Raw genomic sequence first — 11,749 nt, 5'->3', positions numbered from 1 at the left:
GGAAAAGAAAAGAAAAGGCACACAATGTCGCCACTACATTCTGTCAACTTCGGGCACTGCGTTGGTAAAAATGAAGAGGACAAGGATGAGCGAGGTCAGGAGAACGAGGAATACGGTGAATTACCTTGGAAAATTCCTGCTTCAGCAAATCATCAGAGGAATTAACTTTCTTTGCACATTTCATAATGACGGAAGATTTGGCCATGAAGAAAGTTGCAGCAAAATTCGTGCTGGAACTACTTATGGTGAAGCAAAAGCAACTTTGTGTTGAAGTCTCCTAGGAGATGCTGGATTTCACAAGCAGTGACCTCAACTTCATGAACACCATTATCACTGGTGAAGAGTCTTGGGTATGTGCGTACGACTTGGAAACCAAATCCCAGTGGTCACAGTGGAAGCATTCAAAGTCACCATGATCAAAGAAGACCTGCCAAGTGCGCAGCAACGTTAAAGTGATGCTGAGTGCTTTTTTTGATGCCCGCGGTGTGGTACACCACGAGTGCGCACCACAGGGTCAAACAATCACCAATGAGTACTACAGGGGTGTCCTCTCTTGCTTACGTGATGCTGTGCGGTGCAAGAGACCTATGTTCTGGTCAACGTTACTAGATTACCTCAGTTTGCAAACTCCGCCGGGATGCGGCGGCGAAACACGGCCCCCTTCGTTTCCCGTTCTCTAGGTGGCGCTTTTGACGCCATTTGACCGGTCGCCGCATCGTAACGGAGCCTTCGCGCAATGTTAAACGGAATTTACGCGGTTAATTTCGTGTAATGGGAGTTGTTTCTCGAGAGGGTGAGCGAAGGTTATTACGAGTGTGCAAGTAAATCACCAGTTGAGCCGCTAAGGCGATGCCACACGGCAGAGACGTGAGCGCGATGCCCGAATCTTGCGGGACTTCTGTTCATACAGCTCTTTTGCGTTCCTGTTCTTTAAAATTCGATCGCCTATGTAAAAAAAAAACATTGATAGTGGGCCACAGCATTAAGTCTATTGCTAGAGGGCTATGCACTTCGATTCAGGAGCACGTTAGAGAAACCCCAGGTGGTTAAAATTTCCAAAGCCCTTCACTACGACGCGCCTCATAATCATATCGTGGTTTTGGCCCGTAGAACCTTCGATATTATTGTACAATGAGCCACGCACTACAGCCATCTAATGACGCCGCATATGTTAAAGTGTAAAGCACAGATCGACTTGTTCGTTCCAGATAACTGAATCGTATGATTCGCATTATTTTAGAAGAAAGATACCGAACTACTTCAATAAAAATTTGGCCTTTTTAAGGCTATAAAATGCGCGAGATGACGAGAACACCGCCGAGAGGAGGCGCGCTTGCAGCTTTTTGACCGGTACAGGGAAGGGCGACACTCGCAGCGCCGCAGTTTGCAAACTGAAAAAAGTATCTAGTAACGTTGGTTGTGGTCAACAAGAAACTGGCAAATCCATCACGACAATGCTCCTGCACATTTTCCACACTTGGTTAAGACTTTTCTGGCAAAAAGTCAGACTCCTGTAGACTCCTGATATGGCCCCCTGCAACTTCTGGCCGTTTCAAAAACTCGAAGGGCCATCGAAAGGAGAATGATTTGAGAGTAGGGAGGACAATAGGGCTGCAACGACAGTTGAGCTCAACTCCATTTCAACAGAGGCCTTCTCAGAATGCTTCCTACACTGGCAGCACCGCTGGAAGGAGTCTGTGGAGTCTCAAGGAGGATTAGGTTTCCGACGCTCCAGTTATGCCAGCTTTTCTTCCCCTAAAGATCAGATACTTTTCCAACAGACCTTGTATGTTAGAAAAGTACTCACCACTGTGTGAGGCGGCTATGATGTAGCAAGAGCAAATTGTTCTGCATGGGGACACACAAAAGAAGCAGCACAGACAAGTGCTGTCTTATGTGTGTTTCTGTTTATAGTATTGTGCTGTTCTTACTTCATAATGCAAAACTCACAAGACCAATGCTTCAAGCTACTTGTAAAGATGGTTTTACCGCAGCAAAGCAATGCTAAGTCATGAAACACCTGTAAAAAAATAATGTCCTGCTGTGAAGCCTCATTTGAAGATTAAACGAAAATATTACCCTTAGATCGCTTCGTTTTTCAAGTTAAAGAAGATTGTGATGCAGAATTACATGCTTTGAATATAGTTCATTTTAAAGCATAAATACATATTACAGCTTATCACTTGCATTCTACCAAAAATAAAGTCCGGACACTATTGAAACTTGTTCACACTTTCTTTAAACAAAAAAAAAAAAAACATTTGCACAGGCCTAGTTCCCATTAAAAAAAAACTGCGCAGTTTAGGCAGTTCGTGAAAAAATATGCCCCTCATTTCTATAGCATGTTATATATAGAATTCAATTTGAAATTTCTCAACCAAAAGCACTTATCACTATGAATTTTCTTTGAACTTCAAATCCACTATTTTAACAAGCCGAATAATGATGTCTACGAGGCAGATTTAAATCTACAGACTCGAAGGGAGCACTTCCTTGTCTGCCCAATAAGTTGGGCTTTGACAGAAGTTGAAAGAGGAGCATCTTAAGACAAAAACCATGAACACCACCCTACTAGCACTTCATCAACCTAGCCAAAGGAAACATTTAAATGTTGCTACCTCGCAAGAATATGAGATAGCACCATGCTTGAGACTCCTCTGCAACCTTTTTTTGCTTGCAATTTCACTTCAACATATTACAAAAATATTCGATTCACACTGACACTCAATATTTGAATTTGCTTCGTACTTGCAAAGTATCGCTATTTGCACAGCTCTGCAGGCAGATGACACTGCAGGCAGACGGATGCTTACGCCGTTTTTCTTTGTCCAGATCGCATGGCGGGTGCATCTCGCCGTTGGATCAACTGGCCATGCCTTCGTGCGGGCTTTGACTTTCACGTGCCGGAGGACAGGGAGCATGCGCAGAAGGTCTTCGCCACCGCAGCACTACCATGGATTCATCATGAGCCTGCGCCTTACTTAAGCCAGGCATATCATCGAATCGACTCCGTGACATCATCCAGTGCCGATAATTTCAAGCATAAATACCGGGACCCGTTGGAGGATCCTTTCAGTGGGCTTGGCGGCACTGCAGGCAGACGGATGCGTACGCCATTTTTCTTTGTCCAGGTTGGTGACAAATATTTAGTTTCCTCTATCAAAGACGACTCGCTCACACTGGCAGTGTTTCCAAGCCCCCAGTGTCTGCTCGGTTTATTGTGTGACTGTTACGATGCAATACGTTTGCTGCTACTAACTTCCGGTGATATAGAACTAAACGCCGCTCCCTCTTCTGACTCAGAGTCAGAGGCACATTTAAACAGTGAATTACTCAAAAAAATCTTGAAAGAGCAAACATTAACAAATAAAACTCTTGTCGTGTTAACTACTAACCTGAAACAGGTAGAGTCATCGGTCCCGGACATTCAAACTCTGATTGCCAATCTTGAGCAAGAGCTCGGTCGAACTGAGAAGTGTGAGCAAAAATTGGAGAAGGTGGAAGAAACATGTCAGAGTAATGACAAGATGATTCTTGAGTTAAGGGCAAAAGTCGATGATCTCGAAAACAGGAGTCGTCGTAATAACCTTGTAGTTTACGGTGTAGAAGAAAGCCACGAGGAGGACTCGAAAAAACAGAAAGTAAATGGCGATATCTTCAGAAAAATTCTTGGTGTTGAAATCAATTCTATAGAGCGAATGCATCGGATCGGTCAAAGAAATGCAGAGTGCCCTCGTCCGGTAATTTTGAAACTCTATAACTACGTTGATAAAACTAAGGTTTTTGTCATCCTGTTTCAAATTAAAAGGAACCAACATATCTATATCGGAAGATTTTTCTAAAAATATTCGCGATACTCGTACAAAGTTATAGCGTTCCACCGCTGAAGAAAGAAAGACCGGTTCTAAGGTTTCGCTTCATTTCGATAAACTAAAAGTCGATGGCAAACTGTATGTGTGGGACGCACTTCGAAATCGCAGGACAGAGCTGTCTCAATCCACTGCGTCTGCGCAACCCGAAAAGTCGACTTCTCGCTTCACTCGGGCAACCGCTAGTAAACGCGATAATAAGTGACAAGCTAACAAAACGCTTTGGATTATTTCACTCAATGCACGAAGTGTCTTAAATAAAATACCGCTTCTTGAAGATATAATTTCCACCTACCAACCACACGTTTTGGTGATCCCAGAAACCTGGCTGCATTCTGAAGTGCAAGATTCTGAAATAGTGCCATCATCTTACACCCTTATCCGTAAGGACAGAGGATCACGGGGAGGGGGCATTGCAGTAGCGATTAAAAACAATGTTAAATTTACTCGTTTTTTTCGTAAGAATATAATTTTGGGAGGTGTTTATCGGCCTCCAAATGCACCCCCAGAATACTTAGAAGCTCTCTACGATTACCTGCTACAAAATACAAATTCACGTTCAAGCATTTTTATAACTGCAGATTTCAACTTGCCCAGCATTAATTGGCCCAATCTTACACATGATGGCAAGGACTCTCGAAATGCTGAATCACTGTTGTTAACTGCATTTACTTTTTCTTTGAATCAATTTGTTTCTGATGCTACTATGATTAACAGTTCTGTACTAGACCTAGCGATTGCATTTCGTGCACCTCTCACCAGGTAGCCCGAAAGTCAACTTCGTTTTATGATTAACGGCACAACTTACGAGAAAAAAAATATCAAACTTCACCAACATAGAGGCACCAATTTCGTCACCTGTCATTTTCGAAAATTGCGCATGCTATAAAAAGACAAATATTTTTGTTTCAAGGAAGATATTTGTTACCTGATATGTATGTCTAATGAAGAATGAATTCATACGGTTTAAAGTTTGTAGACCAAAAGCAAATAGCTTTTAAAAATGTCTAATTTTGCGACAGTTTAAAATAAGTTATGTATTCCACATTTGTTTTCTTCGAAAGTAATGCAAGCAGCATTTTCAAACTTGACACGTTTTAAGAATATAGTGTGTTCATTAGGTGCATAAATTATTGTTGCCGTAGGGCTAATGTAAATTTTTTATATATTGCCTCAAAGTTCTCATATTGGCAAAAGTGTACTCCACTTAAGTTTGAATAATAAAAAAAAACCCATCTTCGATTTTTTTTAAAATCTCGTAAATAGACAACCGAAGGCCATCACACAGTAATATAGAAAAACATGTTGCATTATTGTTTTAGCGACAATATTCCTGGTACAAATCAGAGCTTTTCAAGAATGCGCTGATAAGTTGAGAAATCGAAATCGGAATGGAAAAGCAGAAATGAGCTTCAAACGCAAGTAAACGTGACCCCAGTTGGTGAAGAAAGGCTGTTTTAGCACTGTGACAAATACGTACCCATGAAGGCGCATTTATGCTCCTGATAACACAGCTCTGATAGAGGAAATCTTCGACACTGCAACTAGGTTGCAAAACATCTGTCTATATTTGCAGATTAACTCAAACATGAAAATGTTCCAACGCAAGTGTTGTGTTTCGCTAGAAAGAGCATATGCGCATGAATTACCCTCACTGGTATTTTGGTGGTGACTGCGTGAAACAAGAGATGCGCTCAAAATGGCTGCATCTTTTGCAGATCGCATTTAGCAGTACGTGACACTAACAAAACACGACCAGTGCCCTGAGATGTGCTTAGCCAAACATGCCTAGAACGTATGCCTGAAACATGTGGCAACAATTTCCACGGGCTCTTCTTAAACTGACGGAATGTTTCTAGCTCGTCTACATTTGCACACAGCAGCTTGACATTCTTGAGCTTTGCGCTCATTTGCGCCACCAATTGGGATGCTGACATAATCACAGCTGAGCTTGCCGCTCTGAGGTTGTAGAGCGTAGCATGATGCTTTAGTAGGCCACCAACGCCGTCACAAAAGTTCTTGCCATGTCCTGTGGCCGAAAAAATCCACTTTGTCGATATATGATCTTTCTGACATAACTTGAACAACTTGTACTTGTTTTTGAAGTGACTGCTGGCACCATCAGAAACAGTAAATAACATGCGTGTCAGGCTAAGTTGTTCCTTCATATAGTTGTGAATTATTTGTAGAGCAAAACAGGCATGTGCAGCATCATTGCATGTGTCATCACTGATGACGGCAAAACTTTGAATTGATTGCTTCCTTGTGACGACACACGTGAATACAGACACCTGTCTTTTGTGCCAGTCATACGACTGTGCCTCTTTCGGTAAAATGGCTGTTCAGTTTACGGCGAAATCCAAGTGAAAAATGCAAGATTCTTTTTCTTGGTTCTCTTTCGCCTGGCGTATTGCTGATTCTTGAATGTATCTTATGTAATCATAAGTAATCCTCTTCACGAACCAAAGACTTAGCTCTCGCAGAAAAGCACTTACCTGGGCTGTTTTTTTTTACTAGATCGCCATTTTCACATACTGCATAGGCTACCTCAATATCTTCAGAAATTCCAAAACATGTGGCTGTCAGAGCGTCCTCCTTAGCACAATAGTCACAATGGCCTAAAGAACAATCACTTGTAGGGGAGCTGCAAAGACATAGTTCTTTCAAGAAGTGCGCCGTGTAGGCACCATTGGTGACGTCTTGTAGGGCAGAAATACACTCCGTGGCATTAGCACAGTATATACAAAGGCACACTTCTTGGTGTGGTGAAAGATGAAGCTACTTCGGCCTCAGTGAATAAAACTTTGAGAACCCAATAGACGTGTTCGGATCAGCTTCTGTAAAGAGACAGTAAGCCTCTCGCACCGAACGGGTCATAAACCTTTTCGAAACAAGCTCCTTTTTTCCGTCAATGATAACAGATACATATTTTTTGTTGGCACTCTGCCGAGAGCAGCTATACTCATCTTTGGAGTAGTAAGCCATAGCTGCCTGGACGTCCATTGAGTTCAGCCGTGTCCTTTTTACCGCATTTGGTGCTAACCATATTCCAAGTTTTGCGCGCCAGCGTCGGGATCTGTATATCATGTAAGCTGACAAGTTTGGTAAAAGCGGGAGTTTTCGGCGCTCTATATCGCTCGGCAACAACGTCAACAAACGCATGCGCTCTTCATACGAAAAACACGCTTCATAGACTTGCTTGAAGTTCTTGAACCACTGAGCACACACACTGCATTTTAGATCTGATGGTTGAAAGTGGCGGTTACACACGTTACGGTGGCATTTCAGGGTTACTATGGAATTGCTGCTAAATTGTCTTGGCTCTGCATGAACTTTACTATTTTGTGCATGCAGCATATGTGACACTGCTTCAGGCGTGTTTATGCACCGCTCTTGACTTCTGCCTTTTTCTTCTTCGGGCAAAAACTCATCAGCTGTTTCAGCTGAGAAGCCATTAGACGAAGACGGCATATCTCTGAGGCGTCTGAAGCAGTTCTGGCAGACGTGGTCGTTGTTATATGCATGGCAGGCAGCTTTCGGCAAAAGCTTCTGCAGGGCAAACAGGCCGATGTCTTCGACCTTGCTGAAGTTTCTTTGATAAGGTATTTTATTTTTATGCAACATGAGGTACAGTCGAATCTCGTTACTAGGAACACCGAATTAACGATTTTTTCAGATTTACGAATATTTTGAAAATCCCCGCCAGATTGCCTATATATTTTCAATGTGAAAATATTTCAGAACAACGAATTTCAGTACAATGTATATTTCAGAATAACGTGCATAATTTATTTGCTCGCCTATACGCAAGAAACATCAGTATTACGAATTTAGTTAAAAGTAGCAGCACCGCAACTCTCACGTAGCACAGTAGCCGCTGTTTTTTTCCATGCACGGAAGCTATCATCATCACCGTGTTGAGAGCCGACTGCTAGCGCCACCACACAGGTATGGTTTGATGTGTGGCAGCTTAGCAGGCCTAGCCTCATTGCCTCGTCCTTCGTCGTGCGTCCTTCGTGCCACGCACGTGTGAAGTCTGCTGCGTTTTGTTGTCGTTCTTTTTTTCTTAGCTTTCTGCAAAGTGTTTGGAGACCCGACGATGAATGCACCAAGTGACAGCCCTAAGAAGAGGCCAAAGCAGTTTTCCCTGCAAGAAAAGGTGGATTTGTTGAGGGAACTTGACTCGGGCAAACAGCAAATTGACCTCTGCAGGGAGCGTGGCATTGCCCCGTCGACTGTCGCGACCATTTGGAAAGACAGAGAAAAGATTCTGAAGCTTCACCGAGAGTCACAACTTGCACCTACGAGGAAACGGTTGCGCCTGGAAAATTTTCAAGATGTCGACCAAGCTGTGCTGACCTGGTTTAAAGATGCCCGGCTGCAAAACATCCCAGTGTCTGGCCCAATGCTTCAAGAAAAAGCCCGCGAGTTCGCCGACGCACTTGAAGTCTGGGTTTGAGGCAAGTGCAGGTTGGCTTTTTCGTTTTCTCCAGAGAAACGGCATAACCTGGCAGGTAGTCTCAGGTGAAGAAAAGGCTGCGGACAAAGAGGGTGCAGATTCCTGGCGGAACGATCGTTTCCGAGAGGTGGCAGAGTCGTACTCCGAAGACGACATTTTCAACGCGGACGAGACCGCGTGCTTCTACCAGCTCTTGCCAGATCGGACAATGCACTTCAAAGGTCAGCAGTGTAAAGGAGGCAAGAAGTCGCATCTCCGCGTGACGGTCTTGCTCTGCTGCAATGCGTCGGGCACGAAGAAAATCAAGCCGCTTGTCATTGGAAAATACGAAAAGCCTCGCTGCATGAAGAACGTCGTATCCCTACCGTTCGACTATTGTGCGAACAAGCGTGCCTGGATGACTAGAGAATTGTTTTCGAAGTGGCTCATCAAACTCGACGAACAAACGAGGAAAGAAAATAGAAAAATTGTTTTGATCGTTGACAACTGTTCAGCCCACATTGTGAATGTTCGCTTGACGCACGTTCGCCTGAAGTTTCTGCCCCCGAACAACACGTCGTTGCTGCAACCACTAGATCAAGGCATCATAAAGAGTGTTAAGGCGGAATTTCGCAAGCGCCTTGTGCAGCGTTTTATTATAAATCTTCGCTTAAAGCAGCCGACATCAGTCAACGTTCGTCAAGCGGCGGAAATGCTGACGGGAGCTTGGTGGAACGTGAAGACGTCAACAATCCGTAACTGTTGGCGAAAAGCAGGCCTAATCAAGGAGCCTGCCCAAGTTGAAGACAACCTGGAAGAGGACCACAGCAACCCAGGAGACCTGTGGACTGAGGTTGAGGAACTGTTGCCCGACGTCTCTTCCTTCGACGACTACGTGGAGAGCGACAGCGCAGCACTAACGTGGGCGGACATGACAACCGAGGAGATTGTCAACAGCGTTCGCGACGTCTCCAGTGACGACGACGACGACCCGAAGGAAGAGGACTCTGTATCACCGAACACTGAAGAGGATGAGACCATATCGCACTCGGATGTTTTAGCGCACATGAACAAAGTCCGCACCTACATTGGTCGGTGCAGTGATGTGCCCGATGAGGTGCTACGTAAGGTGGAAGGTGTTGAGGCGTACTTAAATCAGCCGTTTGTGCTCCACGCGTCGGAAGAAAATCACAGATTTTTTCAAATAAAGAACGTTTGAAGTGTGTGTAGTTTTTTTTGTGTGCGTGTTTGCTTGTCGGCGCACATGGCAACTGCCAAGGTACGTCATGTTCGCTCCTAGTTTGACCTCTTGCTTACAATCGAAGTTTTTCATTACAACGATATTTCAAAATAACATACGAGTTGCGGCGGTCCCACTTAATTTATTTATCGAGATTTGACTGTAATCAGAACAAAAAACTCTATCTTGGCTGAAGTGGTCAGCAATCGCCATGCTCCTTGAGGCCCAAATGACTGGCAATGCAACTATGCGTGAAACCAGCAGCAGGAAAGTGATCTATCTGTCGCCTGTTCCAAAGTCTCTCACTTTTAATGAGAGCAGACGTAAAACAGTGTGCACAAGTATCCGCAGGGCGAATGCAAAACTGAAGTATAGTACGTTAAAATGAATTTCACAATGTTTTTGTCAATAAAATTACGGGAAGCGTAATTTTCGTCCCTACTTTGAACCATATAATCGAAGCATTGCCTCCGAGATGCGGCGCACAGCAATTCATCTGTAGAGCAGACGACGGATGACAACTTGCCCTAAAGCGTGTTCTTCAGTCTAATGCATTTGCACACAGCAGTCTTCGTGCCCCAAATGATAAAAATTTGTTATGAATCCTTTATGAACTCATTTAACAATCAAGTCTCATACCCAACGTGTTCAAAACACATGGCCATCACAGCAGCTCCATCTGTGTGTCAGTAATGGAGAGGCACCACATATTTAGAAGTCTCGGTGCTCTACGTGTAAGAGTGAATTCAGATACTGTAGAATATCGTGTTCAAAATAGTTACTCTTATCTGCTAAAACAGTCTTTCTTCACCAAATGCGGTCACTTTTACTCGTGTTTGAAGCTCTTTGCCACTTTTCCGTTCCGATTTCTAGATTTCTCAACTAATCAGCGCATTCTCGAAAAGCTCCGATTTGTATTACGAATATTGTCACTAAAAACAAAATAATGCAACATGTTTTTCTACAATACTCTATGATGGCTTTCGGTTGTATATTTACGAGATTTTAAGAAAAATCGAAGATGGGGTTTTTTTTATTATTTAAAATTTAGTGGAGTACACTTTTGCCAATATGAGAACTTTGAGGCAATATATAAAAATTTACATTTGCCCTACGGCAACAATAATTTATGTACCTAATGATCTTGTTGACACATGTCTTATGTACCTAATGATCTTGTTGACACATGTCAAGTTTGAAAATGCTGCTTGCAATACTGTCAAAGAAAAAAAATGGGCAATACGTAACTTATTTTGAACTGTCGCAAAATTAGACATTTTTAAAAGCTATTTTCTTTCGGTCTACAAACTTGAAACCGTACGAATTCATTCTTCATCAGACATACATTTTAGGTAACAAATATCTTCCTTGAAACGAAAATATTTGTCTTTTTATAGCATCTGCAATTTTCGAAAGTGACAGGTGACGAAATTGGTGCCTCCACGTTGCTGAAGTTTGATATATTTTTTCTCTTAAGTTATGCCGTTATTCATAAAACGAAGTTGACTTTCGGGCTACCTGACGAGACGTGCACGAAATATAAAATACTCAATGAAATCCAAAATATCAACTTTTGGACCCGTGTCGATCTCTCGTGGAATCAGCCATTGGCAATGACTTGGTCATTTGGGCATGCTGATGGCAGACCGAAGCGTGGCTCACTTTCCACCAATGTGTGGTCTTCTTTAAACAGGTTATACCACTTTTTTTTTTACCATCGTATTTATTAAAGTACTTGGGCAATCAGACAAAATCAAGCGAACAAAAGTACAATCAAATCGCGACAGTAAGCGTTCAAGTGTTACTCATAAACACTAAATGCCTAACACAGCGCGATTTCTTCACATGGAGAGTTCTTCACATTGTGTTATACAAACCAAAAAAAAATACCACTCCAGGGGGCACATGGGTATTTGGGGCCAAAAATATTGCCCAAAAACGCATTTTGTTTAGATGTCATTTTTGAAATCTACAAGTATTTTTCTATTAGTTTGCTCAGTTTTTCCTCCGAAAAGTTGGTACTTGAACAGTAACAGCTACTTATAAAAGCCGTACGAGCCCGATTTGGCGAGATTCTGACGCCAAAATGGCAATTTTTCAATAATTCCCCGCAGCTGCGCCACGGGCAGTATCCCAGTGATCTAGGTCTCATTTGAAAAAGCGCGGTCTTCGGTCTTCAATTTCCCGCCACTCTGGCTCCTG

This window comes from Rhipicephalus microplus, unplaced genomic scaffold (assembly GCF_043290135.1).
Source record: "Rhipicephalus microplus isolate Deutch F79 unplaced genomic scaffold, USDA_Rmic scaffold_22, whole genome shotgun sequence".
NCBI classification, from domain to species: domain Eukaryota; kingdom Metazoa; phylum Arthropoda; class Arachnida; order Ixodida; family Ixodidae; genus Rhipicephalus; species Rhipicephalus microplus.
The sequence above is the reverse complement of the archived record's forward strand: the minus strand, read 5'-3'. Positions refer to the sequence as shown.